This window comes from Canis aureus, chromosome 12, assembly GCF_053574225.1.
Source record: "Canis aureus isolate CA01 chromosome 12, VMU_Caureus_v.1.0, whole genome shotgun sequence".
NCBI classification, from domain to species: domain Eukaryota; kingdom Metazoa; phylum Chordata; class Mammalia; order Carnivora; family Canidae; genus Canis; species Canis aureus.
In genome coordinates this window covers 20837580-20861849 of record NC_135622.1, presented here as the reverse complement: position 1 = coordinate 20861849, position 24270 = coordinate 20837580, and the positions used below count along the sequence as shown (strand labels likewise).

Here is a 24270-nt window from a genome sequence, read left to right as displayed (position 1 = left end):
AACCAATAATGAGGACACTGATGGGCATTCAAGCCACTGAAATCACAACTTCTAGACAAATGTCTCCTTTGTCAATGTATAAAGTCAAAATCAAATGGAAAAAGACGTGAATCTCAGTTCATGAAGCAACTTCTGATACATTTTTACCTAGAACAAAGACAAACACCTTCTTGTGAGATTGGTAAAGATACAAATATATTGTTGGGGCTGATATCCAAATCCAGATTAAATTTTTGGACTCATTTATGGAAATAAGCAACTGGGAAATGCAATTACTATTTGTAAATCATTTTGCTATAACCTTCTCCTCCAATATCGTTAAATAGCAAAATGCAACTGATGCTATTTTAGCTACGAGCAGAAGAAAATAAATCCTTGTAGCAACAAGCATCTGTCAAGGGATTTGACGTTCTCCAAAATACTCCTTGGTATTAAGCAAGCAATCTTTCACTTCTAAAAGGGATTCTCATTGATATGTATGAGCTAAGCACACTATTATTTATGGTTAAGTGCAAATTGATATGTTTAAGAAAAATGCAAAATTAAGAGACGTGTATATTAAAAGACCTAAGGTGGTAATTATGCATCCAGTGTGGATAATTTAAATATAGTGGCATTACAATATGCTTTCATAAACCTGCGGATGGCTCCAGAATGCAATAATGAATCGCTTTTAAGAGGTCTGCACACAAAATTACAAATAAGCAGAGTTGCTCTAGAGTGCATTCTGTGGCTGTGAAAAACATTTCAATAGAGAATACAGTGGAACAGTGGAACCACTATTAGGCTGGAGGTTAAAGAGTAGAGCTGTTCGGTACTGTTGGTAGAGTTTTCTGGGATGACAGAAATGTTCAACAACATTTCTGTAGCAGTTTCTTTAACAACCTAGTAGCCGTTAGCCACATCTACTTATCAAACACTTATGCTGTAGCTACAGTGATTGAAGAACTGAATTTTACATTTCATTTCATTTAAATTGTAAATTTAAATCTAGTCTCCTAGGACTACTGGATAGCATGTTGAAGACTAAACTTTAGGCTCAATCCTTCCTATGAAATTCACCACACACAAGCCTCTAACCCTTCCAGTTCTCAGTTTTTTTCATGTACAAAGTTGCTTTAACAAAATAATATCTAACATTCTGTGGATTTATAGATTTTTGATTCTTCCTGCCATACCCCCACATTAAGTGGAAACAGAAAACAAATAAAAATCAATAAGGACCTCCTACTGAGACCAAGAACCCGATTAAGCAATTATGCACCCTTGCTCCACCCCCAGTCAAAGAGTATCCTGAAATCAATTTCTTTTTTTTTTTTTTTTTTTTTTTTTTATGATAGGCACACAGTGAGAGAGAGAGAGGCAGAGACACAGGCAGAGGGAGAAGCAGGCTCCATGCACCGGGAGCCCGATGTGGGATTCGATCCCGGGTCTCCAGGATCGCGCCCTGGGCCAAAGGCAGGCGCCAAACCGCTGCGCCACCCAGGGATCAATTTCTAAGGAAACTTCTTTTCCGAGGTTATGTTAGATAATGCAAGTCTGGCACAGTGGAGTGGAGTTTTTGTTAGCTACTATTATGTTTGTTATTTTTAATTTGTGTCAGTTTTGTTGCTGTGGACAGAACAGGCAGTCTTCTTGTTGGGATTTGAAAACTTTGTAGATGGTCCTGATTTTTAGTTCTTCAGAGTGAATCTTGAAGGTTTGAGCTGAGTTGAGGACATGCTGATAACATGTCCTCAACAAGACAAGATAACAACAAGAGAGCAGGTATGACACTGATATTTCTATCCAGTTGATTAAGACACTGCTAACTCTACATGTTAAACCATCCAGAGGCCTCCCTCACAAAGAACGAAGCCGCCCAAAGCAATGAGACATGTGATGAGTATGTGTAGATGTGGGGAAAAGGTAGAGAGAGGTCGGAAGACCACACTCTAGGCCCGAGTAGCTCACACCGAACAGCCACATAGGCAAGTCTCAGACAGTCAAGATTGAGTGAAGAAGCGCCAGACATAAGCACACTTCCACCCATCAGTTCCGTTTTTATGAAATTTCCATTAGGAAACACTGCAAAACTTGTATGGGATATATATACACAAAGTTGTGTATAACACAAGCAGTATTATAATCATCGAAGGCCTGGAAACTATCCATATGCCAACAATAGGGAACTGATTAGTGGTTAATCTACAGAGCACAATTCAGCCAATACAATTTATATTTAGGAAGAATAAAAAATGAAATATTCTTAAAATTTACTCTATACTTAGTGTAAAATAAATGGAAATATGTACTGAGGAATAGGATATCTCTCTATCTCTGTCTCTGTATATATTCTAAAGCTAGAGAATATAATTAAAAAAACATTAAATCATTCATGTTCCTATCACTTGGAGAGTACCACTATTAAGGTATCTACTTATTCATAGATACATATGCATTTTTTAATTACCATGTATTTATAATTAAAGAAAAGTTATAAATCCTATTTTTAAAGCACCTTTTAAAATGTTGAGGCTCCAATGCATTAACAGAATAGCAAGCAGTTAGCTTAGAAGATGTCACCATATTATGTACAGTTCATTAGTTATGTGTAATAACATGTCTCAGGGAACCATAAAAGGGTTAATATTAATAGTCTTTCTAAAACACCCTATTTAGGCATAGGGAGAAAAATTGAGCTCATTTGATGATAGATACATACTAATAAATGGCTATAAATATTCATCAACATCTATTGCCTTTGGTTTTATGTAAACCATAAATATAATTTCCAAATGGCTATGAGCAATCGCTATTTATTTGCCCTAAGAAAAAGCAATGACTAATACACTGATCTCTTTATAGCACTGGAGTTAGCTGCTACAGTATTAAAATTATTATCTTTAACCATATTACCAGCAAAGGTCCCCAACCACCTGGACACTACGGGTGAAACCCATTTCAGGGACTTTTTTTTTTTTTTTTTTAATCTTGGCCATTTAAATGAGCCAATATCCGCCTCTCCTACTACACAGAAATAGCTCATGATAGCTACAAACTGGTGTTAAAAAATATATTAGGAAGTGGTTGAGAGCACGCAAACTGCTCTGTAATGAAGTCATTAAACTGGGTGAAGCTAATTTCTGAGGTACATTCTAACCTACAACCTAAGCCAGCACGCAGAAGCCAATAAACTTTTATGGGGTTCTGTAACCAAGCCATTCCTAGGAGTTAAATTACCAAAGCCCATTATAAGGTAAGTTTGACCAGCAAAACCTGAACTGACATTTGCAGTGTACACACAAAAATAATACCAGCAAATGGACATCTAAATTTTCTGCTAACTCTATAGGTACATGTGTCATCTAAAGAGAGCCATATTTACGTGTGAACTGAGAGGCAAATACTGCATTCTGCTTAGAACAATTAACATAAAGTCAAAGCAATTCAAACAAGGTTTGGAAATCAGACACTGCAAATGTTCAGAATGGTGCACAGTCTGACTGCAGCCATGGTGCTACCAGGCACACAGTAGGCCACCAGTTAGCATTACAAGAGTAGACGCAACATCTCTCCTTAAGCAGTTGGTCCTCAGCACTTGCATTAGGCCATAAGATAACAAATGTCACCTAAACATTTTGGAAGGGATGCCTGAAGGGACATCAGGAAAAGATGCAACTCAAAGGTGAACTGTGTCTTTATTTTATTTTATTTTTTTAAGATTTTGTTTATTATTTATGAGAGACAGACAGAGAGAGAGGTGCAGAGACACAGGCAGAGGGAGAAGCAGGCTCCATGCAGGGAGCCCGACGTGGGACTCGATCCCGGGTCTCTAGGATCACGTCCTGGGCTGAAGGTGGCACTAAACCGCTGAGCTACCCTGAACTGTGTCTTTAAATGCTTAATTTAGCCACCCATTAAGTGAAGACTTCTTTCTCAACCAATGGGGTTCCCACTAAGCAGATAAAATGGAGTTTATCAATTGTGATGTAGGCTGACTCTGCTTTTTGCAGTTCTCTACCACTTGACTTAGTGCCTCTCCTTCTCTGAGAACCTCATAATAATTTCCCAACCTCTGGTCTCTCTCTGAATCTTGGTTTCCTTGATGTACTCCATTGGCATATGTGAGTGAGGTCACAGCTACAACTTTAAGATGCCATCCTTTGCCATCCTGCCAAAGAGGTAAAGTTTCTTCATTAACCGATATAGCTTCTGCTTTGTGCAAACACCTACCAGGAATCATAGGACTAGGAAAGACCTAACAATGTCAGCCAATCCATTCTAGAGCCTCCAAGCAAAGCCAGAGCCCCAGATACCACTAAATGAGATATCTTTGGATTGAAGAGTCCATGAAAAACAGTGCCCCCAGTTCCAGGAACAATTTCTACAAAATGTATGCTGACTGCTGACCCTCCATAATTTTCCCCCATTGTCACATTAACAGAGTCATAGCAATCCTTCAGATAGTTGTTTTCTATTATTATTAATTGCAACATCATTGTGAAATAGCATAGTGTGATCATTAAGGGTGCGGGCTTAGGAGGGTGCCAAGATTTCAATACTGGCTCTGTCAGAGAATTGGAAGACTAGGAAAAATTTTAACTATTGGAAGTCTTTATAATGTGGGATAATAATGCAATAATAATAGTACTGAGCCCATTGGGTTTCTATGAAGTTTAAAAGAAATAAAATGTGAGAAAAGTACTCAACATAGTACCTGGAATATAGTAAGGGCTCAAAAGCTGGCAATTATTACTATTCATATTGGCCACATATTGATACTATGGTCCAGGATTATAGAATAGGCCTTTTTATTTTCAAGTCATATTCCTAACCATGATCTGATATAATGCTCTGATCAGCTTGGTGATTTAGCCATGAGAAATGCTAGTAAAGAGAAACAAGTAAACCCTTTGTCCATTGTTACACAGTAACTTTGTGGAGGAATGAAGCCTGAAACCCCCATCTACATCAGAGCTTTAATCCCTCTTTCTGCCACCCAATGCTGAAAAGAAGTGAAGTTTAAAAAGTAGATTATATGTGGGGCACCTGGGTGGCTCAGTCTGTTAAGCTTTCCACTTCTGATTTCAGCTCGGGTCGTGATCTCCAGGTTGTGGGATCAAGCCCTGCATTGGGATCTGCGCTCAGCAAGTCTGCCTCTCTCCCCCCTCTCTCCTCCTCTCTCCCTCCCCTCTGCCCACTAATGCTCTCTCTTTCTCTCTCAAATAAATAAATAAATAAATAAATAAATAAATAAATAAATATTTTTTAAAAACGTAGATTATATATTTAAATGAAACAAAATCATACTAAAGGAATGGTTTCAATATGTCTCAAGAACAACCTGTGGGACTCAGAGGAAACCAATGAGTGGATTAAGCTTTCTGGGAAAGGAGTGGAACCGGGCACGTAGGACGGCACTGAAGTACCTTTCTGGGGCGGGAAGCCCATGAGAAAGGCATGTCCAGGATGGGAGGTCACTGAGAAGAGTACAGAGTAGTTCACTTCCTGAGACAGCCCCTGTGATCTCCCTTAGCATCATCTATCATCAGAGGCTGGGCAAGTCTCCTGGGAAGAGCCAACGTACTGCAGGAGGTTTGCCTGTACAGGTGTCAGAGCCATGGTTATTCCATGTGTCCCATCTCCCTTTCTCCCTGGGGCTGGGCTTGCATCTTCTGAAAACCTGACATTCAGTGAGCAGTGGAATAAATGGGGCCAATGTTAGGGAGGATGTCTGAGTAGGGAAACGTCCCAAAATGGGCCAGTCCAATCTACATAATGCTACTCATAGCAGTTACTGAGTATCCATACATTGCCAGGCACAGTAATCAGGGAGAAGTCAGGGTTCTTGCCTGAGTGGAGAGGGTCTAATTAGGGCCAGGAGCCCGGCACACCTGCAACTGCTATCAGATATCCTAATGCAGCACAAAGGCCAAGATGGGGTTTCAGAAGCCCTAAATCCACCCAGTTCTGACACTGACACTCATAATGCTGCTAACCAGATATTAGTCAAAGCAATTCTCTTCCTTCAATGGGGGCCTCCTTCTCTGCAGCAGTAGATTTAATAATGATGTTAATAATATTTACAATAGGCACCTCTAATTGCCGCTAGCTAATGAGGAGGCTATAGCAGAGTCCTTTCTACCAAAGCTCCTTCCATCCCTATCAGGCCGAACACATGTCCTTTTGCCTGCTGGAGGAATCCAAGGCTCAGCAGTTGACTCCTGGCCTGGAATTGAGGCTAGCATGGGGATTCCCTCCATTTGCCCTTCAGCCCTTCAGGTGGCTGTGATGCCCATGAAAATGTGCTCTGAAGATGCTTCACCTGAAGCAGTCCTCACAAGGTAGACTAACATGTGAAGGAGCTTCCTGTCCCCTCCGGAAAGCAGAGGTGGCCTGAAAACAGGGGTGGTCTATTTATCACAGGCCATTCAGTGGGACAGCTCCCTCCCTTATCAAGCCTGCCTCAGCTCCTCTAGTTCGAACACCACCATTTCCTTCCCATTTCTTTTTTTCCCCCTCCCATTTCTAAACTTGGCCATGCTACTTACAGTCTTCAGCCATTCAATAAAGCCCTGAACTGACTTCTGACTGTGGTATGTCCCGGAATCCTGTCTTTACTTCCCTTAGAACAGGGCTCTGCAGACACAGGCTGAATGAATTAACTTTACTTCCCAGGTACTGAATTTACTTTTGTTTAAGAATATCTGCAAGCTTCTGAAGCACAGAAATAACCTGAAGATTCTCCCTGGAAAATTTTCACACTTGGTTTTGCTCACTTCAGTCCAAAAGAATGGACTGCCACTCTGCTCAAGGTAGGAAGAGTTCACATACAAGGCTCACACAAAGAGTAGTAAAAACTTTTTAAAATAAGAGAAATGTATTCTTTTAGCTATCCCATTTAACACCTTATTTTATTTCTATTAGAAACATATTATAAAATGCTGGATTGTTAGAAAAAGCCATTTTAGGAAATTTGTCACAGTAAATATATAAGTCTCTGATGTCTATGGTATGCACAATATACTCTAATCCTGCACAGTGTACGATCTCTACAACTGTATGTGGCAATGTTGAATTTAACCATGAATAGACTCTAGGGACTCTGCTCTTGCCTTCTGGGTGCAAATAACATTTAAAATGCAAGTTGCAGCCTAACTCACTGCTCTGATAATTGCCAGAATGTGGATTTCAGCATGGTCATCTATCTGGTATTCATGGACACCAACCTCTCGTCTCCTAATTCAATAATTGCTTATCTTGACAGAATGCCAAAGGACAAGTCATGACACAACTAAGAGAATGGATGGTAAAGGAAAAGGTAGATCTATATATGATCCATTTAGGACCAAGTTGCACAATAACTCACTGTCCAGAAACTGATTGGCTGGGTTAGGGTAAGCATGGGCTTCATGCTGGATACCCTCATACATCCAAATCTGAGGATATTCACTGGCAGCTGGTAGAGATGCATCATATATTCACTGGAACTCCTCTCTGCAGATTTACCTCTCAGCCTTCTTATGCACTGCATTCATCAGGTGGCTATATCCAGGCTACAGAATGTGATGAATGGCCCTCTTTTCTTTCTGCCTTCTCTTTCAGCAACAAAGCAATCATTAATGTTTGCAAGGTTCCTTATATTTTACAAAGTCCTTTCATCATGTGTATCATTTCAAAATTGGCTCCCTATGGTGATACTCTGTGGTAGGTTTCATGATTATTCTCACTTTAAAAATTAGTTAGATGACTTGCTGACAATAATGTAGCTAATACAGGATAGCTTTAGGTAGAACAATTACGATTCTGACTCCCAATTACCCTGTGTATGTGTGTGCATGTGTATTTGTGTATTTTACATATGCATATATTTAATGGGTTGTTTTTTTTTTTCATTTACAGCCATCGATCTCAGAAGAGACAGAATGTTTAAGTAAGAAGGAAGTAGATGTGGATAGTCAAGACAAGGCTGCAATGATGAATAAAATGCCCTCTTACTGGAATGTATGACTCCTCAGAACCTTCCAGAACACATAAATGTCTCTGAAAATGATATACCCATTTTAACTAAAGAAGAAATACTAGGTCATATTCATCATTTAAGTGGGTCCTCCTTGGCACAAAAAGCCTCAATAAAATGATTGTGGAGAGAACCCTTCTTGAACAAACTGGGCACTTTAGACAAATCTCTTCTAAGCATCCAGGAGAGACCAACCAATGGTGTTATTAATTTAGAGGTTAGTGGCATTCAACTTATAGAATACCCACAGCGATGCAGCAATCTGTCCTATATCTTGTTGCAGTAAAATTTTAAGTTTCTGCTTAACAAAGGATCATTCTTATGACATTTTGAGCTCCCCAGTGATGGACTTCCTTCCTTAGGATCTGGGTGATTTGCTTTATTGAAGTTGTTCAAGTCAGAGGCTGAATGACCACTTTCTAGGGATGACCTAAGAGAAAGTTACCTCTTCACATGAAAGTTAAATGGATACTTGAAAAAGTAGCCAGTTTCTTTCTAGAAGTAGGGGTTTCTGGTAGACGGAGTAACAATGTGCCAACAGCAAAGTTTTAAGGAGTTCCTTGAAGGACCCTGAATGTTTTCTGGGAAGGGGATGCTATTTCTTACTATGTTCTCTCAGATTCTAATTATTTTGGATTGAGATATGCCATAACTGTCTCTATTTGCAGGAAGATGAAAAGCCACCTAGAGGAGCCACTAAACCATCCAGAAGCAAATGGGCTTGGGTGCAAGATTTAAAACACAGAGCATGTGTGGGAGGGGTGCTGGCTAGATAGAGCCCACACATACATTTCTGAGAAGAATCTCCCTCGACACAGAAGATGAAAACTGAATTCACACTGTATGGCTGGGGGCAGCAACAATAGGCTGTGACTTTTAATGGGTTTCTGAAAATGCTGTATGTATTCCATTCGTTGGCAAAGGAAGCACATTAATAAAGGGAGAGTGGCTGGTAACCAGCCATGGATAGTGGGGCAACGCTGGCTTGCTGTGATTAGAAAGCTTGCTGAATGTAATATATCCTCTATCCACACTAAAATGGCTTCATTTAATAAAGCGGTATTACTGCTGACACAAATGCATTAAAAAGTGGGCACAAGCAGGAGTTTAAAGTTCCTCCTGCTGTGACCTTTGCCAAGTCAATTTCTTCCTTTGAAAAACAAAGGGATTTCCCAAAACATAGTAATTTGTATAATATCATCATGATTTTTGCTAAATATATAGACTACATCCTATGAATTGATACGTTTTTAAATTTAATAAGAAAACCCTATTATTTCTGTAAATGGGATATCAGTATTTTTCTAACATAATTAAAATATACAAAAACTTTTCCTACACGTAATAATATACCCAGCCATTACAGTCAAAAGGTCTAGCACCTTGGCTTTCCATTTCGGGAAACACTGAGTAAAATGATCACTAGCTCAACTCTGGAAATCTGTATCGTATTGTGGAGTCAAAGGGCCAGATCAGTCTAGGTACCAGATACCTGCTATTCTGTATCTTAGCTTCCTTCTTACAGTGGTTTCTTACTGTTTCAAATACTTTTCTCTCCATTCTCTCCTTCTTATTTTTCTACAGTCTTCTCAACTCTTAACTTAGCCATCTTTAATGCAAATTCTTACTGAGAATCAATGTGGGCAGAAGCATGTGGTAGGTGTTATCAGGGCTTATAAAATGAATAATGCATGCCCATAATATATATGAGTCAAGAGTCAAGACAGATTAAGCAGTTCAAGAAAAAACTTACAAAGAAACATAATAGCACACATACAATAATAGCACACATACAATAATACATTCTAACACAGACACCAGAGACATGGAGTTGAACATATATTCAAAGATTTACTCTTAGAATTGAAAGGCATTCCAGAGGCCACCTAATTCAGAGCCTGTTTACCAGTGGCCTAGTGTTTGAATTCAACTGTCAAGCATGTTTGATTTGACATGCAAATTACTTTAAAAAAGGAAAAAATGCAACACCTGTCCCATTGACCTCAGTCTTCCACTCCTTCTACAATCTTATCCCAGTCCTGCTTTATGGATTTATATACTCTATCTGACAAGAAAGATGCTTTTGAGCATATTCTCTGATGTACTTCAACCCCCACCCTATCAATAATCATCATACAGAAGTAGAAAAGCAGGGCAAGTTGTAGAATCCTATAGCTCTTGATTATCAATAAAGTTTTTTTATGAGGTTCAATCTACAATGATGCTTCTGGGATGTATTACTCTTATATAGAGTCTTTTTTTTAAAGATTTTATTTATTTATTTGTGTGTGTGAGAGAGCAAGCATGAGTGGGGGGAGGGGCAGTGGCCGAGAAGCAGACTCCATAGGGCAGGGAGTCCAATGTGGGGCTCGATCCCAGGACCCCAAGATCATGACCTGAGCCAAACTCAGGCATTTAACAGACTGTGCCACCCAGGCACTCTTCTTATGTAGGGTCTTGAAAGAGACGTTCAATGAATCAAATTTTGAGAGAAGAGATATTAGTTGTGGAAGGTTGCAAAGAAAAGAGGCTGAGGAGAGAGGATGGAGAAATCTACAGTATGGGGAAGGTAACACATTAAAACCAAGCAAATGCAAAAGAACAGCAAAGAGGTGAACGTACAGACTGCACCTTTTCCCAGGGCCTGGAAGGTAAGGAAGATGAGGGACATACAAGGTGGAAGAGTGTGGAACTGACTCCCCCTAAAATGATTCACAAGTTAGTTACAGAGATATCAGGCAGGTACAAAATGATCTGCACACACTCTCTTTAGAACTAACAGGAAACCAGGCCAGAAAGGGAGGGGTGGTCAGGAGAAATAGCAGGGCTTAAAATTAATCAAAGTGTCTTGGGTGGATTTTAGAGGTAGAAGTGATCTTAAAGATCATGTACAACCCTTTCTTTTTTCAAGGGGAGAAAATGGCCCAAGAAGAGCTGTGTAACTTGCTCAAGTTTATGTGCCTGGATAGACACAAAGGAAAACTGGCCCTTTCACTTCCAGTTTGGTTGTTTTTTTACTTTGAGTTGAGTTGGGCTTAATTAAGATCATAGGTGATAAACAGAATGATGATATGAAAATGTAGTTTGAAGAAATAGAGTTTGCAATATATTCAGGAATAACTGAATAGAAAGTGACTGAAAGAAGAGAAATATGCCAGAAGCTCTTACTTCTAGGTCTTATTTGAAACCAGGGCTTCTTTATAGTTACCAATATCACTATTCCTCTCCTAAGAACCTGATAAATAAAATTTAAAGTCAAGTCTCCTCTTTGCAAAAGTTACCAACTTACCTTTCCCACCCACCCTACCCATTATGCCTCCTGCAGATACATCACTTTGCAAACAAGTCGCCTCCTACAAGGCCTCCTGTAACCTCAGAAGCTTGCATAAGTTCTATTAAAATATCATAGAGTGAAGGCAAAGTCAACCACTAGTCATAATAAAAAGCACCTAGGACATATTTCTTAGCAACTACAGAGCAATTTATTTTCTATCTGCCCAGATATGTGTCAACAGTTCACTTTCTGACTTTTGAAATCACAAAGAGTTTCTGTTGACCAGAATTTATCGAGCTGTTTTAGAAAACACCTAATGTCAGCAAAGGGAACTATTTTTATCACTGTATGTTGTTTAACGGCCCTTGATGGTGATCAAATTTATAGCACCTATAAAAGGCAGAACAACCCAAGAGGCTGAGCCAAGAACTTTGATTTCCAAAGAACAAAGCATTACAAAGCAAGGATTCTAGCTTGTACCCCACAAACCAGGGGAAAGGAGTCCCACTAAACAGAAAAGTAAAGGCACAAAGAATTAGGAATATAGCCAAATGGGCATTTAAATCATCATTTTAATTTCCTCCTCAGAGTTTAGTCATCTAGCAAATATTTACTGAGTAGTTCCAATGTACAGGCTTCTGTTATAAATATTAAGAGAGTCAAAAAATAAATAAGTCATAGTTCCTTATCCTCAAGAGCTCCCAAGATAGGAGAGGATAAGGAGGTATAAATAAATTACTGTAATGGACAATGGGATATTTTAAGTATAATAGCAGCCCAGGCAACATGTTGAATGTGCCCAGAATAACTGATTCAAGACAGTTTAAATCTGATTATTCTATATACAAAATCTATAAATTATAAGCATTGATGCTGACTGAATAAACTTCTTCTGACTGAAAATTAAAAGGATACGTTTATAATTTTGGGATTTTATCTATATATTTGTTAGCAGAATAGCACTTTTAAAATGTGGAGGTGATACTTTGGTGAATGTTGGCTATACTCAACCAGAAAGAGAAAAAGCTATTGTCTTTAATGACTCATGTTGCCTGGTAATATGGGCTTTCCCAGGTGAAATGATGCAGGACCCAAGGCAAGTTTTGCTACCTGGCATTTACTTTTCTTCTTAGCCTTCTAAGAATTCAGAAATAATCATTCAAAATCACAAGAGAGAGCCAAATGGAATTAAAGATCTTAGGGAATTCTTGGGAAAAGTGAGTCACCTGTAGAAAAATAGCTTTGGCTTGTTTGGCTTTCTTTAGAATGTAATGGGGTGGGTACTTCATCTATTTGCTTCAACAGGATCCATTTGAGTCTTCAGTTTTTCATTACTTAGTCTTGTGGGGTTCACTTGAGATTCCTTTCTCTGCATGGATCGCTATTTCTCAAGCTGGGGAAGTTGCAGCGCTTCTGAATGAGGAACAGTGATTGGAGTGGTAGCACACCAAATTAAAATGGATGTCAAGGCTTTGAACTCTTTCAGTGAACTCTCCTTGTGGTACCAATTCGGCTGTTGCTACAATCATTTATATTTAACAAATTGCTTTTGAAAGATGAATAAACCAAGATACAAAGTTTAAGGAATGTGTCAGGTGTCATACATAATTGGTACATAATCAAGATGGATACCAAGTTGTAGGTTCTAATAACCCTTGCATCAAAGCTCCTGAGAACTTGCTTAAATAGTCCTATAAATGGCAGTGAAGGAACTCTAGATGAGATATTAAAAGGCTATATCATATATACCACTGACTAATGTTTCATGACTAAAATTAAGACATAAAAAATCGTCAGGATATCAACAGCAAAATTCAGGAGTCCAGATATTTGACTTCTTTTAAGATTCAGCTGGTTCACAATTTGAGAGCCATTTTAGGGTTACTGTTTTCCCTTGAAGTATTTGTCTTGGGTAGTGGGAGGAAAGATTAATACTTACTAGTATCATAGTGCACATATACATTAGATTTGGAATGCATTCTAGACATTATATATAAACCACACAGCTTAAAAAACAAAGGCCCAGAAAGATTAAGTATTGTCCAAGGTCACTTGCTAGAACCAGTCCCTGACACCCAGCGTATTAGATGTCAGAGAGAGAAGCAGGCTGCCTTTGAACATTTTATTTGGTCCCTAGCCGCAATCGTGTCCTGTATGCTAATTATCCCCATGGAATTGCACTTCCAAAAGTTCCCATTGGCCTACAACATCAGATCCAGGGGACACTTTCCAGGCACATTCTCCAAAGAACTCCACCTTCCTGAAACTCTGCTCTGCTGAATGGTATGACTCCTTTTTGTTAATTTACCTCCAATTCTTTCAATCACTTTTTCTCATTCTCTGTCACTACCATTAAAAAAATATATTTTATTTAAATTCAATTAACCAACATAGAGTATAACACCCAGTGCTCATCTCATCATGTGCCTTTCTTAATACCCATCACTCAGTTACCCCATCCCCGCACCCCCCTCTCCTTCTGCAACCCTTTGTTTGCCAGAGTTAGGAATCTCTCATGGTTTTCCTCACTCAGTTTCCCCCCTCCTCCCTTATAGTCCTTTCACTATTTCTTATATTCTACATATGAGCAAAACCATATGATAATTATCTTTCTCTGATTGAATTATTTCACTCAGCATAATACCCTTCAGTTTTATCCACGTTGATGTAAATCCATATATATATATATATATATATATATATATATATATATATAAATCCTTATATATATATATGTATATAATCTTCTTTATGCATTAATCTTTCAAAGGACATTGTGGCTCCTTCCATAGTTTAGCTATTGTGGACACTGATGCTATGAACATTGGGGTGCAGATGTCTCATTGTTTCACTACGTCTGTATCTTTGGGGTAAATACCCAACAGTGCGATTTCTAGGTCATAGGATAGCTCTATTTTTAACTTCTTAAGGAATCTCCACATTGTTTTCCAGAGTGGTTGCACCAGCTTGCATTCCCACCAACAAAGCAAGATGGTTCCTCTTTCTGCAGATCCTCACAAACATCTGTTGTTTCCTGTCTTGTTAGTTTTAGCCATTCTCGCTGGTGTGAAGTGGTATCTCATTGTGGTTTTGATTTGTATTTCCCTCGTGACAAATGATATGGAACATTTTTTCATGTGCTTGTTGGCCACGTGTAGGTCTTCTTTGAAGAAATGTCTGTTCATGGTTTCTGCCCATCTCATGACTGGACTGTTTTTTGGGTGTTGAGTTTGACATTCTTTATATATCTTGGATGCTAGCCCTTTATCTGTCATTTATAACTATCTTTTCCCATTTTGTAGGTTGCCTTTTAGTTTTGTTGACTGTTTCCTTTGTTGTGCAGAAGCTTTTGTCTTGATGAAGTCCCAATAGTTCATTATTCCTTTTGTTTCCTCGCCTTTACAGATGTCGGTCACTGGCATTTAATATATTTGTGTTTCCTAGAATCCCATCTTCAGTCAGCTTCTCTTCTATCTTCATATTCACTAGATGGAAAATTTCCACAATCCCCACAGCCTTTCACTGTGGGTTATATGCTAATGATTGTCAAAAGAATATCTACAAGTTAAACTTGACTCCTGAGCTGTTAGCCTCTCTCTCCTTCACTTCCTAGCTAGGCATCCCCACATGGATTCCCTATAGTCATTTTAATTTAAGATTTCACAAATTTCTTATAAGACACACACATACATATACAAACATACAGTTTTGTAGGTAGATATATAAATGGAGAGAGAGAGAAAGAAGGAGAGAGAGAGAGGGAGGGGAAAATACAGGGAGGGAAGGAGAGAGAGAGGTTCAACTGTAGGACAGAAATGATATAACTGTTTTTAAAAATGTAAACCTCAGATTAAATACATAAGAGGCTAAGAAAGGGAAAAAGATATAAGGAATCAAACTATTCATTTTATGTACTGGGGATGTTGGACTGGACATTGTTCAGTTTCTACTACAGATAATTAGTTAAATATGTTTAAAGAGGCCTTTGAAAAATCCTAACAACTAGTAACAATAAAACCAATTGTCTAGGGGATCCCTGGGTGGTTCAGCAGTTTGGCGCCTGCCTTTGGCTCAGGGCACGATCCTGGAGTCCCGGGATCGAGTCCCACGTCAGGCTCCTGGCATGGAGCCTGCTTCTCCCTCCTCCTGTGTCTCTGCCTCTCTCTCTCTATGTCTATCATAAAGAAATAAATCTTAAAAAAAAAATTGTCTAATTGCAAATAGCTTCAGAAAGAGTATGTAGAGAATAAAAAGAAAAGAAGGAAAACATTAAGGAAATAGGAAAAAAAGACAACATAAAGCGAGATGATAGAAGCTTATATAAAGCTATTCATATGGTGATTATGAAGAATTTTTAATAACAAGGATGCTTATGGTTTTTAATAAAGGAATGCTTAGTGAAAAAAGCAAGCTACAAAATTGCATGTACAAGTGATCACAACTATGTACAGCATGCAAGGATTTTTACAGGGAGCCAAGTACAATAGTTAAGAATATGTATTCTAAAAAAAAAAAAAAAAAAGAATATGTATTCTAGAATCCACAGATCCAGATTTGAATTCCTAATCTGTAACTTACCAGGCAACCCTGAACCAGCCATCAAGCTCATCATACTTCAATTTCTTTTTTATCTGTTTGTGATTTTTCTTTTTTGTTTTTAATTAGGACAATGATTGTACCTACCTAAGAGTTTGTGGGTAAAGATTAAATTAAAACTATTTGCAAGCTTTAGACAAGTGCCAGACACATAGGACATGCTCAGTAAGTGGTAGCAATAATTATACTACTAATTCCTTGATAAATTGTATTTTAGTGACTTTGTCTCAATCCCCAAGAGGTTCCTTTGCTTAGCAATATGGAGGGAGCCTGGATGGGAAGTCAGGTGGCCTGATCCTGGCCCTGAATCTGCCCATAATTAGCTCTGTGGTCTTGAGTAATGTACATGAATGTCCTACGCAAAGAAGAGTTAGCCTCAGTGATTTTGCAGGTTCTTTAAAACTCTATATGTTAGTCTGAGGAAGGATATGTGAACACGGAGAACTGTGATGCCAAGTGTGGACTTAGACACGTTGTGCGTAGGTTTGCCTCACCTGCCATGTTGGTCAGCATAGCAACGAGAACATGCCATGCAAATGAAACCCTTGTCATCACCATTTCTGCCCAAGGAGCTTGCCAATATGGAGGAGAAAAAAGGTACTGGAAGCTCTTTCCATCATGATCCTGATCAGAAAAGAAAATCAGGCCCTGTCTCCTGATAGAGCAATCACAATGTTCAGCATGGTAAATTATATAGATTTCTACTTTTAGCAAACAATCTCCCTGCATCTCTGTTATTTCTTCAAGTATCAATGCTAGTAAGATCCAAAATTCAGACTTTTTAGTTATTTAACAATTTTTTTAAACTACTTAAATATAACTCATTGCTTTACTACATAAATTGGACCCAATATAGCTTTTAGCCATCTTTGCTTATTTTGAGGGGCCAATATCCCATGCTCTAGAGGCATATTTACCACCACTGGAAGTGTGAAGAGACAGCCAATTACAACTACCTCTACCAAAAAAACATGGTGCCTCCCCTGGGGCAAGTCATCAAGGATCTAAACAGGAGCTGGTGAGAGATGCTACCCCACCCTGGCCCCACCACCTTGCCCAGGGAAGCACACAGTGGTTAGACACTAACCAGGCTACATTGCATCTGTGTTTGTTTTTGACACATATGAGTTTACATGTAAACACAGAGAAAAAGGAGCAATGAGGTGTCAGAACTCCAGAACTTTTCTGACCCCAAAACCAAATAACAAGTCTTAATTTCCTCCAGGAGGAGACTGATGATCACAAAAAGAATTTGTGAGCTGTTTTGAAAGCAGATAGAGAAGGGCACATTTCAGAGGAAGTCTCAAATTCCATCTAACTTGACAAGAACTTGCTAACTGACTAAAGAATGAACCTCTGTATGATAGACCTGGCAATGGCAGCAATGGGGAGATCCTCTGAAATAATAAAGGCAGACAGAGACACTGTCTTTATCACTCTAAGAGATAAAGAGGTCATAGGCACAGCCACAATTCCCAATGTAATGTTCAATGTCCAGAAAAAATTCAACCGAAAAAAATTTACATGAGTGTTAATTTTAAGAGACTCTTACAATTTTAACAACATGTAAATTGCTTCAGTGAGAAGTCCCAGATTTCAATAACCTGAAGAGTAAGACCACTTGGGATATTTATTCTGAGGTTCTGGTATCTAACCAGTATAGGAATCAATTTAGTTCCTCTAATTTTATTTTCCTCTAGACTTCAGACCTTATTAAATCTTGGATATCTCCCTCCATAATATAAGTCAGAAGCCTATGGGTGAGTGCTTTGTACATGCCAAAGAAAAATCTGCCAAAGGGATTAGAAAGATGGACAGAATTTAGGAAAGACAGCGACAGAGAACTCGGAAAAGGAGGGAAGGAGTGGGTAGGGCTTGAGGAGCCAGTAAGTATGATTAGGAGAAGTGAATTCAAGAAAAGTCAAAAGACACTGAGCTACTTCCCTAGTCACATGAAGGTAGACTTGCTCAAGCCAGGATGTTAGACACACTAATTGGCATACTGTAAGGTGTGGAAAGGAGGAACGGCTCCATAATCAGTCAGATAGGGAGCTTTGCAGAAGGCGCTCCAAGACATGACTGATGAGAGTGGTGGGGTTTGAATGTATCTGAGATGTCGAGTATCTCGTCTTCTCATTTAATAGGTGAGGAAACTGAGGCCTAAATACACTGGTCGATGTTATATAACAAACACAGTTGCTGTGATTGCTACTGACAACAGAGAATGCAGATTTACCGAAGTATTGCTCTTATGTCTACTGAACATGCTGGACATCAGCATCTGTACCTCATTCTCATCCTCATATCATTTGAACTGTCTGCAGCTTGTAACTGAATTTTATAACTTCATCAAAATCTTAAATATTTCTCCAACCTTCCCTTTCAATGTGCTCCTCCACTTATTGGTCTTCCTGCTAACTTTGACTACTTCTTCACTGCCTCCTCCCCCTCCTCCTAAACCCGTTCCTTAAAATGTGCATGTTTTCTAGGCTCTCATTCTGGGCCTTCCATCTTGATACACATACCATATATAACCTAATAATTTAAAAAATCTGTGCTTCTTGCCCACAGAGCACAGAGAGATTTCACATTCCAAATCTAGGCAACAGTAGTGGGCATCTGGGTGGTTGTGTGGCCTGGCCAGCATCATTTTTCACTTCCTAACATATTCCCATTGTGGTAATTCTTCATCCCATTCACAAATTCACATGCCTGTAGACAAGTGACATTCTGTCTACGGAAAATATAAATAAATATATTTAAATGTTTAAACACATTTACTTGCTAATTTATTATTTTTTGTATATTATGTTTTGATGGCTTAAAAAAAAACCCCTTTGTAGATAGGGAGAGACTTTTCCTTGGAGAGTCAATCAATCCTTAAAGATAGGAAAAGGTTCAGCTGGGAGCATGCCTTTGACATGCACACTAACCAGTCCCGAGCCATACCTCTTTTATCTGGCCCATGCAACCTGGAAGGCAATATTCCTCTGCTATAATCATTCCAGGACCAGATGTTGGTCAATTAGAGACCACTCCTATAGCTCAAAGTCACTCCAAATTAATCAAACTAGCAATCTAAACAGCCCTGCCTTGCCTTTCCTGATAAACATGACATCCCATCACTGCAAAAGGTTCTGGCCTAAACCTTCCTTTGGGCCCTGTCTTCTTCCTCCTAACTACCCTCATGGCTCTCCCACATGGTCCCATGTCCCATGAAGTGCCTCTGATCCTAAGAGCTGTCTGATAAACTGTATTTACCACAACCTTTCTGTCTTCTCCTCTTGTGGACACATCTGACTATCCACCTCATAAAAAAAATACAAAATACATTCAGTATGTTTTGTGTTTTCTCCTGTCCTTTATCAAGCCTATAACCCTTACTGGAATAGTTCTTACACTTTGGTTTTGTCAGAATCATGGAGATCCTCCGTTAAAATATAGATTCTGGCTCTCTAACTTTTCTACCTCCAGAGACTGTACTAATTCAATAGACTGGGGAGATGCCGAAGTCTGTATTCCAATATGCATTTTGAGGAGATTCCCATTTGGGAGGATTTATAGATTTCAATAGAAGGTATATTTTAAACACTGTATAGAGTGTGAATGTACTACATGTAATGGCTCTGCCTCAAGTTTTTTTGCCCCTCCTGGCAAGGGTGCCATACACAGTGTAGAACACAGTAAGTAAGTGGCATTCTCTCAAAGAAGAGATGCTCACCAAAACATCTGATATCCAGTGAAATATTTCCCATTTGGAATATGAGACTCTGGGTAGACATTAGTGAATTGTGTTTTGAAGCATATATGAAGGTTCTAGAGGCCTTGGTTGCTGTCTTAGATAACATGGTATCTGAGAGTCTCAGAGGTCCTATCATGAACCAGTTAGTGTCAGTGGTCTCGCAGTAAGGCTGGCAAATAGGTTCACATGCCCAGAAATAGTACCTGAGCAACCCTTGTCTTTGCATAGTGCTTCCTGTTTGTAAAAAGATTCTGGATCTAGCATCATGCCTAATGCACCCAAGTGGATTCCTCAGTGCTTGAGCTCAATAGGTTCATGCTTAGCCTTTGCAGTGATTTTACAAAGGCCTTATGGCCAATGCGCTGTCTATCTGCTATTTTAAAATTATACTCAATTCATTTGTTCAGTCTTTATTAAACAAGTTATTTCTATCCTGGCAAAAGGTCAATTTAATTGCACCAATAACTTTTAAAAAGACAGTCCAATCAATACAACTGTATTATATATGTGCACTAAAATTTACCTTGCTACTTCCAGTAGCAAATTGCAAACAATAGCAGTTAACAGCAATTTATTCCTGCTTTTCAGGAACTCCCTCACTTTCTGGCTCCACTAAATGAACTCTTGTGAAACTGTTCATAAACTAGGGCTTGAAATCAGCCCTCTTGCCACCATCTCATTTAGCCAGTTGTGAAACAGCTGCTGAGAAAAGGAAAGAAATAAGGTCAAGTATATTTCTCACCCATTATCCATTGATTATTCAATAGCACATTTTTATCAATTAATTGATTCATCAACTCAAGAAATCCTTTCACGAAGTCCATCTAGTAGTGTCTTTTTTTTTTTTTTTAGATTTTATGTATTTATTTATTCATGAGAAACACAGAGAAAGAGAGACAGAGGCAGAGGCAGAGGGAGAAACAGGCTCCATGCAGGGAGCCTGATGGGGGACTTCATCCCGGGACTGCAGGATCAAGCCCTAAGCCAAAAGCAGATGCTCAACCACTGAGCCACCTGGATATCCCAGAGTCCATCTAGTAGTAAGGCAAGTGCTTGGTGCTGTGACAAATAGCACACAGGAAGAAACAAAACAAAAAACAAACAAACAAACAACAACAAAAACAACAACAACAACAAAAACAAATAGCACACAGGAGAACATACAGCCCCTCAATTAAAGAAGTGCCTGCTCCACTCAGAGAGGCAGGTATAAATAAGAAAAAAAGGTAAATAATAATAACAATGTTTCAAAAGATATAGTTATTTATTTGAGAGAGAGAAAGTATGCAAGAGAATGCAGGGAGGGGCTGTGGGAGAGGGTGAGAGAATCCCAAGTGGACTCCTCACAGAGTCCACAGGCGTGGAGCCTGAGGTGGGGCTTGATTCCAGGACCCAACTACAACCTGAGTTGAAACCAGGAGTCTCAGTGGCTAAACCTACTAAGCCACCCAGGCGCTCCAATGGTAACAATTTTAAATTGTTATTCAAGATTAAAAGAAAATAGAAGAAGAAATGTTATAAAGTATCTGATTAGCTGTCAGATGAATAGAACAGAAAGTAACTGACAAGAATTAGGGGAAAGAGAGGAGGGAGGTGATTTAAATGCTGAATAACAAGTAGGATTGGGATAGAGAAAAGAATGAATATGTGAGTAAAGGCACAGTAGCTAGAAGGGACTTGACATGTTCTTGGGACTATGCTGCAAATAACCTAATAGAACAATGGTTGTGTATGGATTCTTTGCGGGTGTGATCTAGGTATTCACCCGCGATTTATCCTTCAAATTAAAGAATGTGCAAAATGCAAGTTATACAAGCATTAAAAAAGTACTAATAAGTACTTTCAGATAAAGTGAGCTTTCCAAATAAACAAGATACTAAAACAAATGATCAAGACTGGGCCCTAAATTAATATTTTATATAGAGCCATACACTAGGAATTAGAAACAGAGTTTATTGACAAAGAATCTTCAGAGAGCAAAGCTGGTTCCAAATACCACAGCCTTTGTAGGCTATTCTCACTAACTTCAAGTAATAAGAAGACACATTTTCAGCTTAGCTGCCCTGACTTTCTAAGCCAAATGCTGCCCTGAGATAATGAATTCAAAAAGAGGAATTCAAGTGTGAACACTTTGCAAGGCTCAGCAAAGTGGAAAATCCCTTTGTGCACTTTATAATTTTCTGTTTGTTTTAGTCCAGCACAGTAAAAACACCTACTTTGTCACATGCACATGAACTAGTTTTAGGGCCAGGTCAAATTTCCCATCTGGCTCCCACCTGTAAGGAATGAGTTTCTCCACGATGATTTCCTCATTTTTCTGCTAATATGTAGGATATGGTGAGGAAATGACAAGAACTCTGTGAGAATCACACTAAGAGTAGCTGGCTCTTCATTTTCTGGAATAAGTAAGGCACAGAGCTGAGAACCCAATGGCCCTTGGGCTTCTTTATGTCCCACTAATACTCCATCTGGTCTCACCCTGAAGCTTTAGGATAACAAGTTCAAGGAGGGTTCTTGTGGGGGCAACTCACGAAAGAGCCTGAATCAGTGTTTTACATATACAACTGTGGCCTCCCCTTTTGTGTCATGATTTCCCCAAACATTAATACCAAACATCTAAAATTGTTATCATGGGTCCAAGAAAGAGCATGGGCCTTGAAGTCAGACCTAGTTCAAAATGTCAATCTAAGTTTGGGACCTTGGAAAAAGTTATTTGTCTGCGGAGTGGAGATAATCCTACATATGGCACAGAATTGAAAAGCAAATTAAATGAGATAAATTACAAAATAACTTTATCTAGTAGAATACCTGACCAAAAAAAAATACATATATATATCCTCTCTATATTCCTTTCTCTGCAGATATTTATTTAAAGTAAGGTTGGGGATCCCTGGGTGGCGCAGCGGTTTGGTGCCTGCCTTTGGCCCAGGGTGCAATCCTGGAGACCCGGGATCGAGTCCCACGTCAGGCTCCCGGTGCATTGAGCCTGCTTCTCCCTCTGCCTATGTCTCTGCCTCTCTCTCTCTCTCTGTGTGACTATCATAAATAAATAAATAAATAAATAAATAAATAAATAAATAAATAAATATAAAGTAAGGTTGCCTGTGGTCCAAACTTCATCTTGAACTTTAAAAGACATATAATTGTAATGATGACCTCACTTAATAGTTAATAAGATATGCATATTAAATAATATATAAATAACTTAATACTTGGTTAGAGTTGCATATGAAATTCTGCAGAAAGTTAGACCTAGTGTTTTGCTCATATCTTGGCCAAACCTATTCAAAGAAATGCATGAGTGATAGTAAATAAATTATTGGGGAATAAAAGAGGAAGTGCCTATGGGATATTTGCAGGCATATTTCTATTCTCTGAAGTCACTGGCAAGTCCCTTGACACTCCACCTTGGCTATGGTGCTCTAAAGGCAGCAGAAGGGACCAGATGTCTAACTAGCTCCAGCCCACTTAACTTTTGTGCCATTTAAAGGCTATGTCCAGCTCTGCCTCTGCACTATGATACTTCAACTTAAGTGGGAATGATGGTTTTTCAACTATATTATTCTGATCTTTCAAAGATCTTTTCCACACACCCTGCAGGGAACAAACAGAAGACTTTCATAGCCCTAAAATCATACACATGCACATACACACATACACACTCTTTGAACTCCTCTAATCACCACAGAGGACCTGGTGGTAACTCTCACTGTTTATTCTGATTTGAGTTTCTCTATTCAGCAAGAGACATCAGAAAGGGAAAGCATAGATAGACAAACAGAAATGACACAAATATCTCAGAGCAGATGGTTTGGATTAGTGTTTTAGTGTTACATTTGTTTTTGTTTTATATAGAGATTTTTCTGTTGTGGTGACTGAAAGTCTGGAGAGGGACTAATGTATATCACACAAGGGACAGAACAACACATGCTTTAGACTGAACAATGCGTGGTCTCCTCCACTTTTTTCTAGCCTTGACATTGGTAAGACAAGACATGGTCATATGAAGGTAGCATCAACCCAGGTTCCAGAAGCCCTGTGTTTCAGCACCAGCTCTATTACAAATAGTATGACCTCAAGCAGAAGCAAATAATATCTGCTCTTGATGTCTCATTCTTCCCATCTGATATATAAGAGTCAGATGCAATCAATGGTTTTCTTTCTTCTCTTTCATTTTCTTTCCTTTTTTTTTTTTTTAACTTGAAGTGGTGACATCCTTACAGACTCTTACACAGAAGTTCTACTTGTAAAACATATGGAAAAAGAACAACACTGCTTTCTTCATTTTCTCATTTTCTCCCTCCTTCTTGTTCCAAACCTGGTTGCCAGGAACATAATTTGAGAGTTACTGGACCAGATGATCTCTAAGATACTACCTGGTGATATGAGTCTAAGATGTGTAAAATAAGAGAAGTCGAAGGAATGTTATTTTCGAAACCTAATTTGGCTTCCACACACTATACCATCAACCTGCTTTAACTGAGCAGGGCTATGGGGAATGTGATTCTCAATCATTTCACATGCCCAGGTCAGCAGTCACTAATACCTTAGGTAAAAATCTGCCATGTGAACAAAACTTTTGACTGCAGAGATAGGCCTCCCTAGGAGGTTGTAAGGTTGTGGTGACTTATGTTCAAAGAGGATATAAAAGGACAT

At 38.9% G+C, this 24270-nt stretch overlaps 1 protein-coding gene across 7 annotated transcripts in view; it reads right to left on the bottom strand.

Annotated features, from left to right (window-relative positions):
- Positions 1–24270, bottom strand: part of CTNNA2 (catenin alpha 2) — a 1080823-nt gene that overhangs the window by 391194 nt on the left and 665359 nt on the right. The gene's annotated exons all lie outside the window — the stretch shown is intronic.